At 36.3% G+C, this 27410-nt stretch overlaps 2 pseudogenes; one reads left to right on the top strand and one right to left on the bottom strand.

Moving 5' to 3' along the window:
* Positions 1 to 2866: 2866 nt before the first annotated feature.
* LOC125120669 (olfactory receptor 4C46-like) lies at positions 2867 to 3826 on the top strand (annotated as a pseudogene).
* Positions 3827 to 15380: 11554 nt separating this feature from the next.
* Positions 15381 to 20992, bottom strand: LOC125121069 (olfactory receptor 4P4-like; annotated as a pseudogene).
* Between the last annotated feature and the right edge of the window lie 6418 nt (positions 20993 to 27410).

Raw genomic sequence — 27410 nt, 5'->3', positions numbered from 1 at the left:
GACATACTCTAATATTGCCATAGACCAGCCTATGTGGTATGGAAACAGAACAGAATGTTCATAAATAGATATAAGTCTATGATTTTTTAAAAAAGATATCAAGGTCATTCAAGGCAGAATAGACTTTTTTTACAACAAAAGCTGGATAAACTGGATATCCATATGAGAAATAAAAATGAACCTCATCCACCACCTAACACTATCCACAAAAGTTAATGTAAAATGAGTCGGAGACCTAGGTCAAGCCTAAGCCTGGAAAAACCCTAGAAGAAATATTTTTGACCTTGAGGTAGATCAATGTTTTATATAAGACACAAGAAAACTAAAAAATTGAAACTTGTCAATAGTTAAATCTTCTGCTAAGCAGATATCACCTCTTTTACAACTAAAAAAGTAATCCAAAATCTAAGTGTACACACATATATATATATATTCAAATCAACATTGTGTGTATGTGTATATATATATATATATATATATATATATATACATATAAATTCATGAATAAACTTTCATAGTTAAATATATTTTATATTAGATATATATAGCATATACATGACAAAATATGTATAGCTAAATTATTTTAAAGCCCTTAAACAACTTAGTAATAAGAAACCCAGAAATCTTATCATTAAATTGTGGAAAGCATTTGAAAAGACACTCCCGGGGGGAAAAAAAAAAAAAAGATGTCCAAAGATATACATTTTTTAAAATGTTCAGCATCATTAGTCATCAGGGAAAGTGATCTAAAACCTCAACAGTATGGAGTTCCCATCATGGCTCAGTGGTTAATGAATCTGACTAGGAACCATGAGGTTGTGGGTTTGATCCCTGGCCTTGCTCAGTGGGTTAAGGATCTGGCATTGCCATGAGCTGTGGTGTAGGTTGCAGAAATGGCTCAGATCCCACATTGCTGTGGCTCTGGTGTAGGTCGGCAGCTACAGCTCCAGTTAGACCCCTAGCCTGGGAACTTCCATATGCCTCAGTGCGGTCCTAAAAAGACAAAAAAATAAAAATAAAAAGACTAATTATGAGAATGAAAACAAAATTAAAATACAGTCCACATACAAAAGTACATAAATGTGAATATTAAATGATATAAACCATAACCTCTTTAATCCAAATATGAATTTAAAGAACTTGTCCTGGGATCCACTGTTATGCATAAGATGAGTCTCTGTGGTTTCTTTAAAAGTAAAATTGGAGATGTTTTTTCCACAGTCTATTGCAGAGTTAAATGTTTCCCTGAATTATTGCTCAAAATATTAATTATTCCTACCCTTGGTTCAAAGACAGTCAGGAAAATACATGAAGGTCCTTTGTTTATCTAGAAATGCATGGTGGATATGTTCATATATGTTTTATCAAATATTATCATAACACACTGTGAAGGGGACTATATTATTCTCACTTGATATTAGAGGAAATAAGCTGTAAGGGGCCAAGAAATATACCCCATATTATGAAAATATAAATGGAGAAAGCCCTACCTGGGCTTTCTGATTCTCAAAATAACTTTCCACACCACTGGGACTGTCATTTTCAAAATTTTGCAAAAGAGTTGTGGGATTATGCTTTGGAGGAAAATTGGGGAGAGAAGAAATGAGGGTGAGCAAAAGACAAAGATAATATGAACTTTCAATGAAAGAGGACCCACACTTTTATTAAAATTTGGGGATTTCAGTATGTTACACTGTGTATATGTGTGTATGAGTATTTGTGTATCTGTTGATATTTTTCTTCATAATTACATGTCTCTGACATTGGATTAAAGTAATTATACTTATTATGGTTATGTCAAAAGGAGTTTACTAGTTAAATATTGTTTATTGTAAAATAAATTAATTGCTCGTGGGTTAAATATAGGGAGGAAAAAGTCATCATGGTTCTGATCTTTATTATCTGATTGATATTGGAGAGGATACTTAACTTTATGCATGTAGTTCTTAATTGTAAAACAAGCACAAAAATGACTGTAGTAATTTTCTCACAAGTATGTAATGAGAAATAAATAACTACTGTCTGCAAAAACACCAAGAGCAAGGTAACTGTTCTGTAAGTTATTATTATTACCATTACTGTTAACATTCGTTTCTGAGATTGTTTCTCATCTGCAAAATGGATGCAATCATACCACCCACACAGGGTGCTATCATGCCCTGCATATAGCAAACAAGCATTAAAAGTATATCTGTAAGCTATCAGAAAGTCATGGGACTTAGACCATACTTTACCAAAGCTATTACAATAACTCCTGTATTCTTTCATTACTTTCCTATCACCAATGCCCTGTGACAGGTCCACTAGTATTACAGTCTGGTATTGGGGTTCCTTTCTCTGACTTCCACCTCCTTACAGAAACTCAGCCCACTTCTTCCAAGCAACACAAACATCTTTACTAAAGTTAGATGTTATATTGCCTCTTTTTCAAACCTTCTGAATCCTTCCATTCATATTCTCAATTATTTTTCCTAGTTCTGAATTTCCTAAGAATAAAGGGAAAATTCTTAGTTTGGAATTTGTAGACTTTGCATGCATTTTCAACCATACATTTTAGGCTTAGCTATACTCTGTGTGATCTATTGCCTCACCTGAGGCAATGAGTCATCTCATAGGATTAATTCTGCCCAGATCATCTCCTGCATCCATGTTCACTGCATTCCTCATGTCTATATTTTACATATCAGCTTCCTCCAGGACAGAATTTGAGGAATCTTCAAGAAATCATACCCTTCTATCTTAAAACAAAAAGTTATAGGAATTTAGAATTCAATAGAATCTAGGCATCTATTGTTTAATACATGAAGCTGAGCTAATAAAAAGTGACTTTTTTTCAGGTGATGTAATTAATCATATCATGAGAAACATGGAGAATAGAAACAATGTGACAGAGTTGCTTACTGGGGCTCACACAGAATCCAAAGATGCAGAAAGTATATTTGCTGTGTTTTTGATCGTCTACATCATCTCTATGGTAGGAAATGTGCTCACCGTGGTCACCATCACTACCAGCCCATTATTGGGGTTCCCTATGTACTATTTCCTGGCTCATCTCTCTTTTATTGATGCTTGCAATTCCTGCATCAACAACCCTAAACTCATTGTAGATTCACTCCACGAAAAGATAACTAGCCCTTTCAATGAATTCATGACTCAAATCTTTGGGGAACATTTATTTGCAGGTGCCGATATCATTGTGCTTACTGCAATGGCCTATGACCGCTATGTGGCCATCTGCAAGCCCTTGCACTATACAACCATCAGGAACTGGCGGCTGTGTGGCCTGCTAGTGGGAGTGTAATGGGTAGGAGGCTTTCTTCATGCAACCATACATATCCTCTTCCATCTTCAGATTGCCCTTCTGTGGTCCTAACATCATTGATCACTTTATGTGTGATCTAAATCCTTTGCTGGATCTTGCCTGCATTGATACCCACACTCTAGGGCTCTTTGTTGCTGCCAACAGTGGTTTCATCTGCCTGTTAATCTTCCTACTCTTGATTGGCTCCTATACAGTCATTCTCCACTCTTTAAGGACTCAGAGCTTGTAGGCAAGGCAAAAAGCCCTCTCCACCTGCGTCTCCACATCACAGCACTAGTCTTTTTCTTTGTGCCCTGTATATTTGTATATCGGGGACCCACAGCTACTTTACCTATTGATAAAGCAGTTGATGTATTTTATACTATGATAACTCCCATGTTAAACCCCTTAATCTATACCCTGGGAAATGACCAAATGAAAAATGCCATTAGGAAATTGTGTAGAAGGAAAGTGATGCCAGGTGACCAATACAATGTGCATGGAGCCTCAAGTCCATTCAACTGATGCCAAGGTCAAAGGAACATTGTTCTATCAGCAAAGAATATCTATGAGATAAGGAAAAAAACATAATCCCTATAAATTACAGATTCTGAAAAGGGGGAGAAGAGGTAGGAAAAGAAATAAAAACCCTGCCTGGGATGACTCTTAGAAAAGTTCTAGCAAATGAGAGTTCAATTTTACTAGCTTCATAATTGTTTATGGACTCATAACCTTTCATACAAATACAATGAAATAAAATAAATAAAAATACACTGATATTCAGCAGCAATCCTTATAACAATATAAAGAAGTAGGCACTGTTATTATCTCCATTTTATAGGTGAAAATACAAACAGAATATTCTGAAACAGACATATTGATGAACTAGTAACCAGAAACCAGCTGACCTCTCATACCATGTTCTTATCTGCTGTGATAGACAGCCAGGCAATGATGATAGAAAGGCAACATGATTATACTAGTTACCATATATTGAGACAAAGTCTGTGCTGGACCATTCATTTATCCATCCTTCTGTCTATAAACATAAATATGTAGATATATAGATATACATACATACATATATGTGTGTGTTATATTTATACTTAGTTAAATATATATTATTATATATTTTATTATATATATATGTATGTTCATTATACATAACCAAAATCTAATATTTTTATTACCTACTCTGATCACTTATTTTATATATCATAGTTTATGGTAATATGTTAACTGTAAATCTGTATAATGTAACTACTTTAAGAATATAAAAGGAATGGGACATTTAACCACTAAGGGAGAAGCAACAAATATTATACCATTTCCAAGTTTCCTTTTAGTATCTATGGAGTTCCCTTGTGGCTCAGTGGGTTAAGATCCTGATATAATGTCCATGAGCATGTGGGTTTGATCTTTGGCCATGCTCAGTGGATTAAGGATCTGGTGTTGCAGTAAGCTGCAACATAGGCTGCATATGTGGCTCAGACCCCGCACTGCTATGGCTGTGGTAGAGACCTGCAGCTGCTGCTCCAATTGGACCCCTAGCCTGGGAACTTCTGTATGAGACAGCTACAGGAGCAGCAGTGAAAAAAAAAAAAAAGAAGAATCTCTACTGTTCATGTCACCAACTTAGGCTTATTAACCATCAAAAAAGAGGGATGATTTTAATAAAAACATATTTCAATATCAGACAGGGAGTTTGATGAATTAAATAGTCATGTTCCATAAAGTACTTTCCTACTTGTTAACAATAATTTCTGCAAATAGCATAATGTCTGATTCATGATGAATAATGAATAATTAAATGTAACTATAAAGGAAAATGAAGACATTCAATAAAATACCAAAAAGTAGTGGAGACTAGGAAATTGTTTGTACTTTATCTTTTTCAGAACCAAAGAAGAATTCTAGGGAGTTCTCTTTTTGAAACCACAATTTGTTTACTTTTGTATAAGCTAGTAGTAAGAAATAAATTGAAACAGTGTGTCATCATATGAAAAAAAACTTTTATTGATATACTTTCGGCTCTTAGAAAGATTTCATCATCTTATGACCTTTGGTTGTTTTTGTTATATTTTTGTGTTAATAAGTTTGCTTTCTTGTAACACTTTATTATGAAAAGCAATTTTAAAAGCATGTAGCTCTGTCTACACAAAAAGCAATTTCAGTATAAATATACTCCATTCATTTTGTTTGTCCTTCATTCATTACATAACAAATATGTTGGGCCCAATCAACCTATGAAGCACATTGATAATTATTGAGTCAGTGGTGAATAAAGACAAATATAAATGATGCTTGCACAGAGCTTGGATGCATTGAGGGACACCCCAAAAAAGAGCATAAAATTACAAAACAGTTGTACAGATCATGTCCAGCTATTCATTTTAAGTTGAAAACAACATCATCCATCTGCCCCCTCTCATAACCAAAGAAATCACACAATGTCCAGTGGGCCTCTGGAGATTCTGGAGACAATTTTTCATTTCAATGTATTGCATTGGTCCAGTTATTGGGTGACTCAAAAAACTGCTAGTTTTGAGTGGGGAACAGAAAAATAAAAGGCTTTACAACAGGATCAGGCTGTCATGTAAACTTCTCTGCCACTTGGGACAAAGGACCCAGCAGGTCTCTGGTGTTTGATGTGTTAGTGGCAGATGGAGATGCTGGAGCCGTTGGCAGGCCTCACATGTGAACTGCAGTGTAAGCCCTTTAGCTCTTGGAGCAGAGTCTTCCCATTCTTTTCAGATAGCTACACTCCTTTGGAGAAATAGCTCTTTGCCTGTTAGTGGGCCCTACTAGAGACTCAGTGCTTCACCATGGGCCACCAAGTCAATATGCAACTTAAGCTGCCTACCATGATAAATGGCAAAAATGCTTACGTCCCCACTCCTGCAAATTGCCTTCTCTCTCCCTGCCTGCACCTATGGAATCACAACGAATTGACTATGGTCAGCTGATAGAGGAAGAGGAGATCTGGGGCTTGTATATAGATAGTTCTGCAATATTAAGCAGGCATAACCTGAATGTGGAGAGCTGCAGCACTACAGTCCCATTCTGGAAAATTCCTGAAGATCAGTAGTGATGGAAATGCTCCCAGTGGGCATAAGTTAAAGTAGTGCAATAGGTTATTCACTATGCTTAAAAGTAGATATATCCAGATATAGAATATATAGTGGATGGTCAAGGATTTGGTAGGAACTTGATTGAAAGATTGGTAACAATAAAATTTGAGAAAGAGGTACTTTTACATACTTGCATAATGGGCAAATAACATGAAGATATTTGCATACTATATGAATGCTCACTAAAGAATTACTCTCATAAATCATCCCTTCATGCATACCTGTCCACCACTCCTGAGCTACCCTTGTTATCACCCAATGGACACATAAACAGAGTCGCCATGGTGGCAGGAAAGGAGGTTAAACATAAGCTATATGACATGGACCACCACTAATGAAGGCTGTCCTGGCTATGGCTACTGCTAAGAATCCAATCTATCAATAGCGGAAAACAACCTTGGGTCCCAGTATGACATCATTCCTCTTGAGTTCAACCCAGTTACAGGTTGATTACCCTAAACTACTTCCATCACGAAATGGGCAGCATTTTGTTCTTACTGGCATAGACACTTACACTTGATATGGATTTGCCTTCTAAGTATGAAGTCTTTCTGCCCAAACTACCACATGGGGACTTTATCCACTGTCATAGGATTGCACACTGCATTGCTTTTGATAAAGCATATCACTTCACAGAAAATGAAATATAGCAAATGGGCCCTGCTCATAAAATTCACTGGTCTTACCATATTCCCGACCATCCTAAAGCCATTGCTTTTATAAAAGAGAATGGATATTTGAAGAATTAGTTACAGTACCAGTTAAGTGGCAATAATTTGCCGGCCAGGGATAAGAATTTTCATTTCTCCAAAAGGCTATATATGCTCTAAATCAGCATCCATTATGAATCACTGTTTCTCCCATAACCAGGATCCATGGGTCATAATCAAAAGATAAGAATGGGAATTGCATCACTCACTATTACCTTTATTCAACTATTAGCAAATATTTTGCTTTCTCTTCCCATTTACTTATGATCGGCTTCCTTAGACATCTTAGTTCCAAAACGAGAAATACTTCTGCCAGGTGACACAACAATTTATTGAATTGAGAGTTAAGACTTCTGGCTGACACTTTATCTCATGCCTCTAAATCAGCAAACAAAGAAGTAAGTTACTGTGCTGGCTGGGGGGATTGATCCTAAATACCAAGCACAAATTAGACTACTCCTCCTCAATGGAAATAAATAAAAGTTTAATGTCTCTAACACAGGAGCTCCCAAAGGGTCTCTCTTAGTATTGCCATGTTTGATGATTAAGATCAATAAAAAAAGAGAAAGAAATCCAATCCAATCCAAACAGAACTATTAATGGCCTGGACCCTTCAGCAAAGAAGGTCTATGTCACCCCACCAGGGAAAGATCCAGAGCCAACTTAGATGCCTGCTGAAGGTACAGAGAATAAAAAATGAGGACTAGAAGAAAGTAGTTATAAAGAGCAGCTACAACCATGGGACCAGTTACAGAAATGAGAACTCTCTGTAATGACTGTATTCTCTATTTTACATTTCTGTGTATCTATTATACACAAAATCTTTGCCTTCTTCTTTCTCTAATTACTTCATGTAATATATGATATGTTGACCTTCTATCATAGTATTTAAGTGTTGTTAATTTCCCATCAGGGTATTTAGGTTACGGGCTATCAAGGAGAAGAGTATACATCATTCAAGGATGTCTTTTCCCTTCTTGTAAAGGACTCAGTGTGATTTTAGCGGTTCACAGGAGAGTTGTGCCATGTTAGGTGGACTTTTTATCTTGGTATTATCTTTACTTGGAGATTAACTAGGGTTTAAAAACATATATATAGATGCTAAATTGACAAGTAATAGACTTGTGGTGGCTAATTTTATGTGTTAACTTGACTAAGCCACGAGGTACTCAATATTTGCTCAAACATTGCTTTGGGCTTTCTCTGTGAGCTTTTCCTGGATAATATTAACATTTAAATTGGTAGACTGAGTAAAGCAGATTGTCCTCTCTACCTTGGGTGGTGTGGGTGGTCCTCATTCAATTCATTCAATGAACTGAAGATTTGCAAATAACAAAAGGAGGCCTCCCCTAAGTACAAGAGAATTTTTCTGCCTAAAGACCTCAAACTGTAACATCAGCTTTTCATTTCTGATGACCTGTGCTGGTGACCCATCAGTTCTTCATGATTCTGTAGAAGCTTTCTGCTTAGTAATCTGAACTGGGACATTGACTTTTACTAGTTTACAGCAGTGTCTGGCCTTTAGATTAAAACTGGGATATTGCCTCTGCAAATGTACTCTGCAGTTGTACTTGTTAACTTGCATAATCACAAGTTCCAATTCCGTATAGTTCTGATTTTTCAGAATCAATAGTTATATATTGGTTTGGAAAAATAACACTTAATTTTTGTTGGGTATTAGTAATAAAACAATATAGATTCAAAGCAATACCTATCAAAACTGCTATGAGACTTTTTGCAAATATGGAAAATCATCTAGAAAATTCATATAAAATCTCAAGGGACACCATAACCAAAATCATCTTGAAAAGAAACTATAACATTGGAAGTTTCATACATCCTTGATCAAAACTTAATATAAAACTACAGTAATCAAATTAGTGTGATAATGGCATAAAAACAGGCTTATAGAGAAATGGGATAGATTAGAAAGCTCAGAGGTAAACCATCAAATGAGTGGCAAAATGGCTTTCTACAAGGATGCAAAAACCATAAAATGGGCAAATGACAATTTTTTCAACAAATAATGTTGAAAAAACTAAATGTCCATGTGAACAAGAATGAAAGAAAAGTATAAACCATACTCATAATATACCATATAGCTTATGCCATATACACAAAAAACTCTAGATCAAAGACTTAAACACAAGAGATAAAACTTTAAAATGCTTAGAATAATTAGAGGGCACAAGATGTAGACATTAGGTAAGGCAATCTTGTGTGTATCTATGTATGTGTGTATCTGACGCCAAAAGCACAGGCAACAGAAGTAAAAAATGCGCAAGTTACACTATCAAAGAACAAACAGAAAACTTCTGGCAAGGACAGTGAAGACAGAGGAGTAGAGAGATTTGAGCTTACCTGCTCTTGTGGGCATACAAAAATGACAACAATTTATACAACAACTGCTAGTGAAAAAACTGGAAAAGTTCAACAACTTCAGAAACTTCAAAAACCCACAGCAAGACAGGTAAGAAGGTCATAAATGCAGTATAGTATGATTCTTATCTCCAGGTGGGCAAACCACAAGTAGGAGAATAATTACAATGGTAGGGATTCTTCCCAAAAAGTGAGGAGTTTGACTCACATTGAGCTCCCAAGCCCTGTGACAGGAAATGAACCCCCTAGAATATTTGTCTTTGGGTTTTTTTGTTTGTTTGTTTTTGTTTTTGAGGGCCATACCCACAGCATACAAAGTTCCCAGGCTAGTGGTCTAAATGGAGCTATAGCTGACAGCCTAGGCCACAGCCACAGCAATGCAGAATCTGAGCTGCGATTTTGACCTACATCAAAGTGCATGACAACGCCAGATCCTTAACCCATTGAGTGAGGCCAGGGATCGAGCCTGCAACTCTTGGTTCCTAGTCAGATTTGTTTCCACTGAGCCACAACAGCAACTCCAAGAATGTTCATATTTGAAGGGCAGTGGAGCTTAATTTTGGGAGACCCAGAAGGCTGTAGGAGACAATATGCTCCACCCGTACAAGGTGCACACAAAATACTTATACCTCTGTAACCCAGAATAGAAGCAGTAACTTGAAAGAACCTACCTGCTGATATTCCAGAGTCTCCTAGAAAGGTGAAAGTCAATTAAACCTCACCCTTGCAGACACAGGCACTGGAGTCAACCATTTCTGGGAGCTCACATGGACTCATGTTGGTAAGTGCTATTTTGATATTGACCATCTAGCTTATGAGTCTCAGGAACCAGATCACCAACCCATGGAACAAGTAAGGAGAAACCTCAGGCCAAGTAACTAACTGGCGGGGATACAGCTCCACATGTCAGCAGACAGGCTGCCTATGCCAAAAGACATAGAGTGGAAAATTGGATTAAAAAAAAAAAAACAGAGTCTACAATATGCTGTCTACAAGAGACTCAGCTTAGGGCCAAGGACACATATAAGTTGAAATTAAGGGAATGGAGAAAGACATTTCATGCAAATGGAAAAGACAAGAAACCAGGAGTTGCAATACTCAATCAGACACAATAGATTTTAAAATGCAGGCCATAAAGAAAGAAAAAGAAGGACACTATTTAATGACAAAACATCATTTCAAGAAGAGGATATTAGAATTGTCAATATGTATGCCCCTCATATAGGAGCGCCCAGATACATGCAACAAATACTAACAGACATAAAAGGAAAAGTTAGTGGGAATGCATTAATAGTAGGAGGTTTTAACACCCCACTCACATCAATGGACAGATCCTCTAGACAGAAAATCAATAAGGCAACAGAGATACTAAATGACATAATAGAAAAAATAGACTTTATTGATATTTTCAGGATATTACAACTGAAAAGGTCAGAATATACATTCTTTTCAAGTACACATGGAACATTCTCAAGAATTGACTACATACTGGAGCACAAAACTAACCTCAACAAATTTAAGCATACAGAAATTATTTGAAGTATATTCTCCAAACCACAATGATAAGAAACTAGAAATCAAGATCAGGAAATAAAATGAGAAAAAAAAAACTGATTACATGGAGACTAAATATTCTTTCTCAATGGTCAATGAGAAAATCAAAAGGGAAATTAAAAAATACCTCAAGAAAAATAATAATGAAAACACAATCATTCAAAATCTATAGGATGCTGCAAAAGCAGTGCTTAGAGGGAAATTCACAGCATTATAGGCCTTCCTCAAAAAGAAGAAAAATCTCATATCTACAACTTAACCTACCACCTATATGAATTAGAAAAAGAAGAACAAATGAAACCTAAAGTCAGCAAAGGAAGGAAATCATAAAGAATAGAGAGGAAATCAATAGGATAGAGATTCAAAAAACAATACAAAGAAAATCAATAAAACCAAGAGCTGGTTCTTTGAAAAGGTAAACAAAATTGACAAACCTCTGGCCAGACTCACCAAGAAGAGGAGTGAAAAAAAAAACAAATAAAATAAGAAATGAAAAAGGAGAAATCTCAAAGGATACTGAAGAAATACAAAAAACAGAAGAGAATATTATGAACAATTATATGCCAACAAATTTAACAACATAGAAGCAGACAACTTTATAGAGACTTACAGCCCACCAAAACTGAATCAAGAAGAAATAGATTAAATTAACAGAACAATCACTAGAAATGAAATTGAATATGTAATAAAAACACTCCCTACAAACAAAAGTCTGGGACCAGTTGGCTTCATGGGCAAATTTCTACCAAACATACAAAGAAGAACTTAAACCTATCCTTAAACTTTTCCAAAAGGTTGAATAAGGAACAATCCCAAAGACATTCTATGAAGACACATTCACCCTAATACCAAAATCAGACAAAGACACTACAAAAAAAGGAAAAATTATAGACCAATATCTTTGAGGAATATAGACACAAAAATCCTCAACAAAATTTTAGCCAACCAAATCCAACAACATATAAAAAATATCACACCCCACAACAAAGTATGATTCATCCTAGGTTCACAAGGATGATACAACATTCGCAAATCATACACATCATACAACACAGTAAAGAAAAAAGTCAAAAACTTCATGATAATTTCAATTGAAAAGTCCAACATAATCAAAGTCATTTATGACAAACCCACAGCAAACATAATACTCAATGGAGAAAAGCTGAAAGCCTTCCCACTAAAATCTGGAACAAGACAAGGATGCCCACTCTCACCACTGCTATTCAACATAGTATTGGAAGTCCTATCCACAGCAATCAGACAAACAAAAGAAATAAAATGTATCCAAATTGGAAGAGAAGAGGTAAAATTGTCACTGTATGCAGATGACATCATACTATATATAGAAAACCCTAAGGACTCGACCCAAAAACTACTTGAACTGATCAACAAATTCATCAAAGTAGCAGGACACCAGATTAACATTCAGAAATCTGCTGCATTTCTGTATACTAAAAATGAGATATTAGAAAAGGAATATAAAAATACAAAACCTTTTAAAATCTCGCCAAAAAAATAAATGCCTAGGAGTAAACATGACCAAGGAGGTGAAAGATTTATATGCTGAGAACTATAAAACATTAATCAAATAAATTCAAGAGTATTCAAAGAAATTGAAAGATATTCCATGCTCTGGACTGGAAGAATTAATATTGTTAAAATGGCCATACTACCCAAAGCAATCTATAGATTTAATCCAATCTATGTAAAATTACCCAAGATATTTTTCACAGAACTATAATAAACAATCGAAAATATCATATGGATCCATAAAAGACCCAGAATTGCCAAAGCAATCCTGAGGAAAAAAAATCAAAGCAGGAGGCATAACACTCCCAAACTTCGGGCAATATTACAAAGCCACAGTCATCAAGACAGTGTGGTACAAAATCAGACATACAGACCCATACATACAATGGAACAGAAGAGAGAACCCAGAAGTAAACCCAAATAACTTATCACCAATTAATCTTCAACAAAAGAGGCAAGAATATAAAATTGGGAAAAGATAGCATTTTTAGCAATTGGTGCTGGGAAAACTGGACAGCTGCATGTAAATCAATGAAACCAGAACACACCCTCACACCATGCACAAAAACAAACTCAAAATGGCTGAAAGACTTAAACATAAGACAAAACACCATCAAATTCCTAGATGAAAACACAGGCAAAACATTCTCTGACATCAACCTTACAAATGTTTTTCTTAGGTCAGTCTCCCAAGGCAACAGAAATCAAAACAAAAATAAACCAATGGGTCCTAATCAAACCGACAAGCTTTTGCACAGCAAAGGAAACCATAAGAAAAAAAAAACATACAGAATGGGAGAAAATAGTTTCAAACAATGCAACTGACAAGGGCTCAATCTCAAAAATATATGAACAATTTATACAACTCAACAACAACAAAAAAAAACAACCCACTTGAAAAATGGGCAGAAGACCTGAATAGACATTTCTCCAAAAAGGATTCATAGATGTTCAATAGGTATATGAGAAAATGCTCAACATCACTCATTATTAGAGAAATGAAAATCAAAACTACTATGAGGTCCCTACCACTTTGCATATGTCAGAATGGCCTTCATTAACATATCAACAAATAATAAATGATGGAGAGGGTATGGAAAAAGTGGTACAGTCCTACACTCTTGGTGAGAATGTAAATTGGTACAGCCACTATGGAAAACAGTTTGGAAATACATAAGAAAACTAAACATAGAACTACCATATGACCCAGCAATCCCACTCTTGGGCATATATCTAGACAAAAATTTCCTTGAAAAAGATACATGCACCCTTGGATATTCACAATAGCCAAGACATGGAAACATCCTAAAATGTCCATCAACAGGTAAATGAATTAAGAAGACATGGTAGATATGCACAATGGAATACTACTCAGCCATAAAAGACAAAAGAATGCCATTTGCAGCAACATGGATGGAACTAGAGACTCTCACATTAAGTGAAGTAAGTCAGAAAGAGAAAGACAAATGCAATATGGTATCACTTATATCTGGAATCTAACACATTTCTATAGAAAAGAAACTCATGGAGTTGGAGAACATACTTGTGGTTGCCAAGGGGGAGAGGGAGGAAGTGGGATGGACTGGGAATTTGGGGTTAATAGATGAAAACTATTGCATTTGAAGTGGATAAGCAATGAAATCTTGCTGTATAGCCCAGGGAACTACATCTTGTTGCTTGTGATGGAAAATGATGAAGGATAATGTGAGAAAAAAATATATACATATTCTAATATATGAGTCATTTTGTGGCACAGCAGAAATTGACAAAACATTGTAAATCAACTATAATGGAAAAATTAAATCTTAAAAAAAATAGTTCATCTTGAAGAAAAAAATATTCCCATGAACCCAAAGCTATCCCTGGACATGGCCCTGGCAACGAAAGGGTTAAGAAGCATGTCCCATTCATCAGTGTACAGCCACTAGTGCTGAAATCCTCAGAGCTCTGCAATCAGATACCCCAGGACCCAGCTCTATCCAACATGTTCAGGCACCAGCCCCAGGATCCCCAGCCCTGCCCACCAGCAAGAATGCTGTAAGTCTGAGGAGTAGCATCATTCACCAGTAGGCACAAAAAAAAAAAAAAAAAAAAACCAGGAAAAATCATATCTCCACAGCCTACAAACCTAGCCCACACATAGGGCCAATACCAGGTCTGAGACCAGCTGGGCCATGTCCCTGCCCACCAATAGGCCAACACAAGCTTCAGGACAATCTTGGACCCCACAGAAAGGTGTGTCAGCAACTCAGAACACCTATTAGTAGTATGACACCAGCTCTGGGACCCCTGGAACTTGTAGCCAGAACTAGGACCTGGCTTTGCCTGCCAGTAGGTCTACATGAGCCCAAGAACTTGGCTTCATCCACCAGTGGGTAGACACCAGGCCTGAGATTTCCTAGATTACAATACTGCAATCCACTAGCCCCAGGGCTACCCAGGCTTCTCCATCCAGTCATTTTGTGACCTGGTCCCACTAAGCAGCAGCTGAAAACCATCACATAAGGCAAGTCCTGGCAACCACCAAAAACCAGGGCCAGACAAATCTAGAAGACCACTTACAATAGTCATCCTGACACAAAAGGAGGCCACAAGCAGCCCACATAGATGGCACCCCTAGAATATATAGCTCTAGCAATAGAGAGGCATGTACCATGGAATATATTTTCTAACCCTTTGTTAAAAACTTCTATGTTCTCACTCTGTGCATCCATGCTCCTCCTGAGTTCTTTGATCATCTTTATGGTCATTACTCTGAAGTCTTCCTTGGGTGGATTACATATCTCTCTGTGTCACATAGATCTCCTTCTGGAGCTTTATCTTGTTCCTTCTTCTGAAACATATCCCTCTGTCACTTCATTTTGTCTAAATTGCTATTTGTATTTTTATGTATGTGGTAGGTTGGTTAGGATTCTTAACCTTGGTGAAGTGTCTCTCTGTAGGAGATGTCCAATGGGATAGTATCCCACCAATGCACTCATATCTCACATCCAATGGCCAGAAGCCAGTTGGTCACATGGTAGTATCTGGCTTGTGTTTGTGGATTTGGTCTTTAGGCTGAAGGACTATAGTTTTCTTGCTTCTGGGGTCTCCCACTGGTAGGTGAGGTTGGTCTAGAGGCTTGTTCAAGTTTCCTGGTAGGATGGGTTGGTACCTGCCTACTGACTGGTAGACGGAGCTGGGTCTTGGCCATCTGGTGGGGAAGGCCATGTCTAGGGGCTATGGACTTAGTAAGTCTTACATAGTGTGTCTGCTGTGTCTCCGCCTAGTCTGTATTGATCTCTAAGTCCTATTTTTTCCTGTGGCTGACCCTTTTCATATTATAGCACATTTTATAATAAATTTATCATAATGTGAGGTAAAAAAAATTGTTTTGTCTATTTTCACCTGAAGCATCCATCAAATGTTCAGTAAATTCAAAGGGCTCTGTGAAAATTGATGACTTAGTGCAGAGATACAATCATGTGAAATTATGATTGCTTTTTACAGTATTTTTCATAATAGCTAAGTAATGAAAACAATCTCAGGGTCACCCATCAACTAATTAAATAATAAAGAAGATACAGTATACATATATACAATGGAATATCATTATCCCATGAGAAAGAAGGAAATCCTGCCATTTGTGACAATATGGGTGGACTTTGAGTGCATTATACTAAATTAAGTAGGCCAGACCAAAAAAAAAAAAAAGAAATACTCTGTGCAGGATATTTGGCCCTGTCTGAAATATCCATACAACATTTGGTCCACGCCAAAGGGCCCTCAATATTTGGTCAAATTCCAAATGATTTGCCATAAACCAAATAAAACCAAATGTCTTATGCTTATTTTGGACAGGCCCAGAAGTCTGCTAGCCCAAATACCCAAATGGCATCATTTATATGCCACATTCAGAAAAAGAAAAAAAAAAGGAAAATAAAACTCATATATGCAGAAATTAAAAAAGACTTTTCAGCCCGTCCAAAATAAGCATAAGACATTTGGTCCACACCAAAATGTCCTTGAAATTTGGTTTTATTTGATCTATAGCAAATGGTTTGGTACAGAAGCAAATATTGCAGGCCCTTTGGTATGACTCTAGCAGATAACACTGTATTGTACAATTGAAATTTGCTAAGAGAGTAAAACTTAAACATTCTCACCAAATAAAAGAGAGAAAGAAATATGTGAGATCATGGGTGTTCAATTAATTGGATGAGGGATTTTTTTTCTCTAGACTATTTGAGACCATCATTATAGGCTCTTCTATGGTGTTGTAAGAATAGTCCATAAGTGTCTAGACACAGGGTTAAAGAGAATGATAATGACCCCCAATTCTTTAGGCCACTTCCAAGACTTCTAAACTTCTTCCAGTCTGGTACTTTCTCATACATGGGATTTTAAAAAGTGAGCCTTTTAATATTAGGGTTCATTAGCTGGTTAAGGTATTCCTCTAATAAAATTTATTAATTGTTGATCTTTAAATTAAAACAATGCTATATAGATTGTTATAAATTATACATATATAACCACTAATACTTATTAAATATTCTGTATTTAGACTTACATGCTATAATTTAGTTTTGCAGTTATATTTGAAGATATTAAGCACCGTGCTATAGCAGGAAAGTAAATTCTAAAAAGAGCATCCAATAAGTAGGCAAGTAAGCTTATTTCAATGTTTGTTTTCTGTAGAATTACTATATGACATAGTTATATTTTTTGCCAATAAAATCTTGTAGACCCTTGAGAAAAGAAAACGAATGATAATAAAAATGAGTGGGCTTTTTTTGAGTGAGACAAGAGGGGGTCTTTTCCCCCTACTGCTCTTGATTTTAATTCATGCACATGGGAGTGTCACAGAACTGGGACCTCAGTCAGTGGCGGCCAAAGTTTGCAGAGGGAAAGAAACAAAAAAATTGGTGAGTGATTGTTTGACGGAACAAATAAACTTATGCTTTGAGAGTTCAATTAGCAAGAGATTTAAGAAAAGTCTGGACATGGGTATTAAATTAGTGAAGAAGTAACGCAGTTAGTTGTAGAGGCTTCTTGACCCTTAATTCCTCCCACTGGGTAGTAGAAAGATAAGGATATCTTATAAGGGTATCTTTCCACTACCCAGTGCAGTAATCATGAGAGATTATTTCCTGCTTTTAGGGACAAGAGAGGATGGTCAAAGTGTCCCACTTGCACTGGTCATTTCTTAAGTCATGTTAATTCAATAATTAATATGCCACCGAGATACACTTTAGAGTGACCTTCCCTGGGCCACAATAACTGCAGAGCATTCCTTCTGATGGGATAAGTATTTCTTCTGACCCATCCTCAAGACCACCCAACCCCACCTCCCCCACTATACCCACTCAGACAGAAACATCACATAAACACAGGCACATATATACATACTACATTCCAATACTTCTCTTTGGAAAATTATTACATTACACCCAGTTAAACAGAACTATGAATAAATAACTAGTCAGATGACATTTCCTATAGAATAGACAGAATGTTTTCCCCATTATTCCATAGGTTTCCATAGCTCCAAGAAGAAAAAACTTTATTGGATATGTGAAAGTTATTAAATGTCAAACATCAAAAGAAGGGTTCCCAGACATTAAAGACAAACACTACTGCCTTTACGTTTTCTCCTTGATTTTGCCTTTGTTGTCAAGCCAGAATAAGTCAATCGAAGCAACTCTGTACAAAAGCAATGTAGGCATTCTGCTTAGAAAAAATAAGTGCTTTGGTAGAGAAAGACATTTAGAGAAATTGGAACCAAAGCACAGAGCTGACATGGGATTATGAGATCCAAAGGAAATGAAAAGAAATGATAAAACAGTACTTTCCTTGTTGCATAAGATAAAAAAGTGAAAAGACACTAGAGGGGGTTGGGAATATGCTGGATTCTGTTACTTCCCATAGACACATGTGAGTATATGTTAAAATTTTAACCTTACTAACATTATTTATTTTACAATTAATGCATGATTGTTAAAGACACAAGTGAAAATTCTAGATATATAAGAACAATGTATACAGTCAAATAAGACAGTATCTTTGAACTTAATTCAATAACTATTTATTTACATCTTAATTTGCACAGGCTCATTGCTAAAAATAGAGAGACACAAGAAAAATAACGATATAGCACATAAACTTATGTCTTAGGCAAACTGAAAAAACAGTTCATAAGAAGAAATACAGCTGAAAAGCAACATAGATGGAATAAAACAATATGTGTGGTCTACTGATGGAGCTGCAAAATCTTCCAAATAAGAAAATATTAGGACTATGAATTATATGTAAGACATAGACACAAAGCATAGGGGTGGGGTATTTTACAAGCAGAGGAGAGAGAGAAATAAAGGCACATGGATAAGATTTTAGAGTATGTTTGGGGAATGCAGTAGGATCCAGTCTCTCTGGATGATAGCATCCAATAAAAGGGAAACAGAGGAAGAAACTAAGGTAAGACAAAAATACTACTCAGCCATCAAAAAGAATGACATAATGCCATTTGCAGCAACATGGACGGAACTAGAGACTCTCATACTGAGTGAAATGAGCCAGAAAGACAAAGACAAATACCATATGATATCACTTATAACTGGAATCTAACATCCAGCACAAATGAACATCTCCTCAGAAAAGAAAATTATGGACTTGGAGAATAGACTTGTGGCTGCCTGATGGGAGGGGGAGGGAGTGGGAGGGATCGGGAGCTTGGGCTTATCAGACACCACTTAGAATAGATTTACAAGGAGATCCTGCTGAATAGCATTGAGAACTTTGTCTAGATACTCATGTTGCAACAGAAGAAAGGGTGGGGGAAAAAATGTAATTGTAATGTATACATGTAAGGATAACCTGACCCCCTTGCTGTACAGTGGGAAAAAAAAAATACCAACCATGAGTGTCCAGTTTGTCATCTGCCCTGCTAAAACTTTGTGTTAGCTAAAGGACTATTACTTCTTTATGGAATGCAAATGTTACTCATTTCATAGATATTTGAAAAAAGAAGGATGCATATCATTAAAGCAAACTGCCAAGATTCAGAGTCAGTAGTCATCCAGATCACCCTGACCATGAAGCCTATTATAATAATTTATACAAGTGCTGTGTAATAATTTATACCAATCCTGTGACTTCTGAGATGAATAAATTCAACTTGGGCCAATTTAGGAAGATATTTCATAAACAAGTGAGGAGGCTGGATTTTATTTCAAGAAAAGTAGGGTTCCATATCATTTTTGGGGGAGCTCTGATATGATCAGTAATGTGCTTTAGAAGGACATTTCTATGCCTCAGATCTATGGGGTCATACCTGAACCAAGTGGGAAGCTTTAAAGTGCAAATTACAATCTGAATAACAGTGATTTGTTTCTTTGGTCCAACGTCCCAAAAAAGCATAAATGCTTTCTATCTCAAATAATAAGCTCCCTAGAGATACCATTCAAAGGTACAATGAATATCATCTTATTTGCTTTAATTCTAAGTGTGCTATTTTAAACCATACCTTCCTCATGGCAATTTTCATCTCCTCATTTCTCAGAGTATAGATGAGAGGCTTCAGCATGGGGGCAATCACGGTATAAAACAGGGATATTTCCTTATCCCTGTTTTCATTGCCAGCAGATAAAACATAAATGTAGATACAAGGAACAAAGAATAAACCACAACCATTATGTGAGAACTACAGGTGGAGAGAGCTTTCTGCCACCCCACAGAGGAGTGTGTCCTAAGACTATATAACATGATTATATAAGAAATTACTAGGACAAGAAAAATGACAATCACCACCACCCCTGAATTTGCCATCATTAAGATATTAACAAGATGCATATCGCTGCAGACTAGTTTCAAAAGTGGCTTCACGTCACACAGGTAGTGATCTATCTGATTGGAACCACAGAAAGGTAAATTGAGCATCACCAGCAGTAGAGCAATAAGAGTGTCCAAAACCCACAACCCAGGCCATAATGACCAACATAGTGCACCTCTGCCGGTTCATGATGACCATGTAGTGCAGGGGCTTGACAATGGCAACATAGTGGTCAAAAGCCATGGATACCAAAATGAGTATCTCCACACCTGCCATCAAGTGGCCAGTGAAGAGCTGGGTCATGCAGTTGTTATAGGAAATATTTTTTCTTGCTGCAGTTAAGTCCCTGATTAGCCTGGGGACCACACTGGAGGTATAGAAGAGGTCCATGAGGGAAAGGTGGCAGAAAAAGTAGTACATTGGTTGTTGGAGTAGATGGCTGCAGGTGATCGTGAGTAGGACAACACATTAAGACTGTCAGGTAACAGAGCAGGAACAAGAAAAGGAACAGTAGCTCTGTTTGCTTATTTCCCCACAGCCTCATAAATACAAATTCTGTGACATTGTTTTGATTTTCCATGAGATTAGGGTGTGTCCAGCATGAACAACAGACACTTAATTCATCAGAAATGACACAAAACATAATACATCTTTAATAGAACTTTTGAAGTTTCAGAATATTTATGCATTTAATAAGATGTAGGTTACACAAGATTTATTTCAGACTTAATCTTTTAAATCCTTATTAGATTAACAGTATCATATTTCCAGTGAAATTTAGGGGGAGTATATTTCATGTCTGGAACTTTGTAAATATTTTTCATGAATAGTTATTTTTTGGATACTCATTTTACATGCAAGGAAGTAGAAAAATAGTTAATTCCACAAAATCACTAAGATATTAAATGCAACCCAAGATATGAACTTCTATTTGATGCCATTTTCTATGCTTTGCACAGTTATGCTACCTCATCTACTGGCGAAAAGTACTACCAGCTCTTTTCCACGTCTATAAAGAGTATGGGGTCTTATACCCCTCTGCTGATAACCACCTGTACAACTTTAAGTCCATTCCCTACTCTATGCCACATATAATTTATGCATAAAGTCTAAATCACAAATGAAAATGACACATATCCATTGGAACTAAATTTTTTTTTTCTTGAAATAAAAGCTAGACATATGGTAGAGAAATAGCCTTAATTAGTTTGTAACTAAGAGTTTCATCAAATCTTCCTCCTTCCAAGTATGGTCAGAATTCAGAGCACAGAGAGGAAGGCAATGGGGAACTTGAGGCACAACTGCTGGAGACCTGAATATAGGAATAAAGGTTATTATTATGTAAAAGTTCCTCCTTTTCTTAATTATTCTAAAAGCACATTTTAGAGGTCACCCTTGAAACATTAGAAAGACTGGAGAGCTGGCTGTTTTCTGCAGACGTCCTGAAGAACTCAGTGTGAGTAAAAGATGACCTGCTGATTATAATGCATATTTAGAACAGTGGCTGCCACTTTGATGTAATGTACCTAGAAGCAGAGAGTATCTTGAAACCATCACCTTTTACTTATAACCAAGTGTCTTCCAGAAAAAATCACATTTTTCCAAAAGACTATTCATTTCAATAAATTGTTTTTTAATGGTACAGCGGGGAACAAGAGGATTCATTGGACTGATGTCCTGTCTAACGACTACGAAGATGAACATTCAGGGTCTCATATCCTATTACTTTTTTGTTGTGAACACCTAGCAGTTCATCTTCTCTGAGCCTCCTCCTTTAACTAGTAAGTGGTGCAATAAGGCTGAATCTACTTGTTTATGTTAATTGCAAAAAATGAATTTCATGCAAGGAACACTCGATATGAAGGGCTTATGATTCTAACTTGTCAACTACATAAAACATTACTCTCACAAATATTTGGAGAGCAACTAACCATTCTGAAAGGAAATAGGCACCAGCATTTTCATCAGTTTATTGGTTTTAACTATGGATTTTTATCTTCTGCCCAAGGGGATTGATTAAAGAATCTTAGACATAAAAGTATAAGGAAGAAACATAACTGTAGCTGTAACTTTGTTCTGGGTTCAAAGAGCTTAGAAAACAGCATCTTTATGTACAAAATGAAATTATCCAAAGCTGGTAATTTTTTTTAGGGCCACATGTGTAGCACATGGAAGTTCCTAGGCTGGGGTTTGAATAGGATCTGCAGCTGCCAGCCTACGCCACAGCCTATGCCACAGCAACATGGCATCGAGCCACGTCTGAAATCTACACCACAGGTCACGACAACTTGGGATCCTTAACCCACTGAGTGAGGCCAGGGATAAAACCCTCATCCTCATGGATATTAGCAGGGTTCAGAACCTGATGAGACACAATAGGATTTTTTAATGTGGAAGAATCTGATCAATTAAGGGACATAAATGATTTTAACGATAACATTAAATTGTATAAGAAAACTGTAGAAAAACTAGATTGCAGCTCTTGGAATAGAATGTTTCTTGAACACTGATAGGCCTGGGCATCTTTAACACCTGATCCGTGCTGCTCAATGTGTGATTGAACATCAGACGCAAAAACGCAGGCCTGTATAGAAAAACATCCTCCAAAGCTGTCAGTGTCTGTAGAATTCTCTGAAACAACTGCCTTATGCAGAAATATCTCAGGTCTCATCCTCAAATCATTTACCTCCTGGTCTTTGTTTAGACCGCATAGATAATCTGGGTGCCTCCTCTCTCTTTTTCTCTCTCTCCCTCACTCTCTCTCTCTCTCTCTCTCTCTTGTCCTCCCTCTCCCCTTCCCTCTCTCTTTCTCTCTCTCTCCCTCTCTCTCTCTCTTTCTTTCTCCCTCTCTCCCCTTTCTCTCTCTCTTACCCCACGCACACACACACACAGGTACACACTGATACTCTACACAAATAAACGCTTAGATACACAGGGTTTGGGGAGTAAGGAATTGTTCACTTTTTACAAACTTTTCAGTTAAAGAGTTTCTCCATATTTTTTTCTCCCTTTCAAACTTTAAAAATCTTGAGAAAAATCTCTGTGAGGAATTGTTGGCAAGGATAGGTCAACTACAGTGTGAAAAAAATAAACATCTAAATATAACTACTGGGAATTAGGATTTTTGGCTAAGGACATGAGAGTATATAAATAGTGTAAAAATCCATCAAGGGCAACTTGATGTGATTTTTTCTGTTTCTTTAAATAATTATCACATCTATGATAAAGAAAAGTTGAAAACTGAATATTATGTGCTTAGTTATTTGATATATTTAGAGTGACGTTTTAAATTCCATACACTACTAATAATAATATATTCTAAGACACTTCACTAAATACTCTCCAAGTACTAACCATTCTATTTTCACTATGATCTGATGAGGTATATATAATTGTATTATAGCCCTTTTATTGCAAATAAGGAAACTAGAACCAGAAGTTAAACAAGTATTAATGGGAATTCTGTATCTAAACTATTTTTGTATAATTCAGAAGCTCATTTTTTGTGCTTAAATGGCTCTCATTGATAAAAGTAAAATCTTGAACCCCTCATTTTATCATCAAATCACCACCTAGATTTTCCTGAGTGCCCTCTCTTCAAAACAACTGCTAGGGAAATTTTTCCTGAGTAATTTGAACATAAAAATTTGAATTTACTAAGGTCAAAAATTTTTACAAAATAATTTTTGTGCTGTTCAAAATCCTAGTTATTTTCCCGATATTTATTCCACTTATTTTTCCCAATTTGAAAACATACTCATGCACACTCACAAACATGTACTCATACACATATGCATTTATATCAGTCAGGTTGCTTACCTCTGTGAAATTAAAAAAAAAATTTGAAAATAGTGAAATTCTTCAGATTGGTTCCTTTTATTTTTCCGTGACTGTTTTATGAAATAGTAAATAGATGTGGAATACCTCTTATTCTCTCATGAATCCTCCATCCAAAATAAATGTTTAGGAAAGTATTGCTGTGGATACCTTGAATTAAAAGGCACGAGAGGGACCAGAGGGAAAAATTCCCACAGGCACTTTACTGCAGCCAATGTGCATGTGGTTGTCATTGTAAAAATAAAGCAAATACTATTAGAGTGGATATATACATAAATTTAAAGTTTACTTCTTTAATTTTTCTCTTACGGGTTTTCAGGTTAATGATCCAATATTTTCTGTTGTGTTAGAACACTGATGAAACATTATGGGTATTTGCTTTTCTATCTCTCTCCTCTCCTAGAATATTTCCTCAAAGACTAAAGTCTTTGTTGTTTATCATGATAACATACTATGTGTTTAATAAGCAATACATTCTTTACCATCCCATTATAAATCATTTTCTGTTACTGTGCTATCTAGTATTAGGGTGATATTTAGAATTGGGAAAATTCATGATGCATACTTATTTTTCCCCTTATTTTATTTTTAGTTGTCTTTTTATTGTTTGCTTATTTTGCCATTTTTCTCTTCTTGGGTGAAAGAGGGAGAGGAGTGTGAACACAAAGTAAAAGCAATAAGCTGAATAAATTATAGTCCTTAGTTTATAGCAGGTGATCCTTATGGGCCCATGCAAGGTTATTTCAAAGGTTAATTTGATTTTATAATATGTTTTCATTTTTTTAATTGCTAATTTTCACTTCTCTTTGCCCATTCTGGACACTCACTGTACTGTACTATATTCAACTCTTACTAGCTCCAGGTTATTGCATGTTCCCTGTGGCTTTCCTGCAACTGTCCACATCTTTAAAATGATCTCTTACTATAAATTTCTATAGTTATGGTGTTTGACTGGGTCTTCCCTTTGCTGCATGACACTGACTCATATATGCATTTAATAATATAGCCTTAAAATACATGAATCAAGGATAAATAAATCCACAGGAAGAAAATATCAATCCTCCTTCACAGTAGACAATTCAATGTTTCTTTTTCAATTATTGATAAGGTAAAGCAGGCAGGAAGTGAGGAAGAACATAAAAGATCTAAATACCACAATTTAAAAGAATACAGATGCATTAATAAAATCATACACTTAACAAAGAATAAATATTACTGGAATGCATAGATGAGTACATACAAAATTAGGTATTAGATCATTTAAAAAAAAAGCCTCAACATATTTTAAGGAAGTGACATTATGCAAAGCTCTGAGCAAAATCTAAATCTAAAACTATATTATTATTTGCTCAAACAGTTTAAGGATATCTCTCTCAAATAACTAAACATGTTATGGAAGATTATTAGCAGAGACATTGGGTTTAAAAATATATAAAAGGAAGAGTGTCCATGTGGTTCAACAGCTTAAGTAAGGATCCAATGTTGTCACTGAAGAGGCTCAGGTCACTGCTGTGGCATGGATTTGATCCCTGGCTTTGGAACTTCTGCATTCCATGGGTGCAGCCAAAAACAAAAAACAAAAATAAATATAAGGCATTTTACTTGGAAAGGAAGGAGTATAACTACCTCCAATAACAAATGACATGATATTATATATAAAAAATCCTAAAAAATTCACTCATACACTATCTATATAGCTATTATGTGTATGTGTGTGTGTATATATGTATACATATGTGTGTGTATATATATGTCTGTGCATATATATACATACACACACATATATATACAAGATCATGACATCAGCAAGATGAAAATCTAAGAGACCCCAATGCTCACAGCCCTCCCCCCCAAAAAATAGGAACAATAAACATAACTACAAACCAAATAAAATACCTCAGGGAAAATTCTGGATTACAAAGAAGCAGCAGCAAATCTTTGTGGAGCTCAAAAATCAAGGAAAGCCACACAGAAAAGTATAAGAAGCATATTACCTGTGTCACTCCATATCCCAATCCAGAGCAACTCTGCACCAGGAGGCATCTCATCAAAGGAATTTTACCCCACAGTAAAAATGAAAGAGGAAAGCAGGAAGCCCGCTAAGGCTTCACCATTGTGGATATTTGCAGCCTTTGCCACAGAGGTCTCCCGTATTCTTCAGCAACATTGATCCCATTGGATGGAGCTAACTTGGAGTCCCCAACATTTGCATTTATTCCCTGGCACTGGTGCTATCTCTGCAGTGAGACCAACAATCAGCACCCTATTTTCTGGGATAGCAAGAGCAGAGTACCTCATCATATAGTGCTGGAGATGCCATTGCTCTGGGCCCAAACCCTGGCCCCAGGGTGTAGCTTTCTCTCACCATTATCAGTTTGCACTGCCACTGCTATAAGCCTCTACCCCAGTCTCGACTTGAGGTTCTGAACTGTCATTGCATCAGACCACTGACATATTTCTGACTTTAACTGACCACACCTATATTGTGTTGCCAATTCCTGTGACTGTCTCCTTGGGTCAGAATTGAATTTTTAACCCACCAAGCCCAGGCTGTACTAGCTCTGCATCCTGCCTCTTGGTACCAAGCCACTGCTTCACGTTGTCATCACAGGGCCTATATCACAAGGCAGTGTCCAATGTACTCCCTACAGCCAAAGTCACTGCAGAAAGACCCTGAGATCAAAGTCTTGGCTCCATAGGAGATCTTCATACACCTGCACTTTAGACAGCACTGTCACAGGTACAGCAAGCTCACCAGTGCTAACATTATACTCAGTGTTCAAAAGTTAAAAGAATGAAAAATGAAACTGTGGTATAGCCATACAATAAACAATTATTCCATCATAAAGATGAATGAAGAACATGCTATAACATGAGTGAACTTCAAAAACATGCTAAGAACACAAAAGAGCATACATTGTTTGATACTGTGTATATGAAATGTCCAAAATAAACAAATTCATAGAAACAGAAACCTGATTAGTGGTTCCCAGGTACTAGGGGGAGGGATAAATGGTAACATAATAAATGACCACTTAATTGGCATAGGATGATGAAAATGATCTGTAATTAGAAAGCTGTGATGATTATGCCACACTGTGTAGATATTAAAATCTAAAGGACTGTACATTTTAAGTAGTTAAAGTGATGAATTTCATGTT

Source organism: Phacochoerus africanus, chromosome 2 (assembly GCF_016906955.1).
Source record: "Phacochoerus africanus isolate WHEZ1 chromosome 2, ROS_Pafr_v1, whole genome shotgun sequence".
Taxonomy (NCBI): Eukaryota; Metazoa; Chordata; class Mammalia; order Artiodactyla; family Suidae; genus Phacochoerus; species Phacochoerus africanus.
This window is presented reverse-complemented; position numbering and strand designations above follow the sequence as displayed.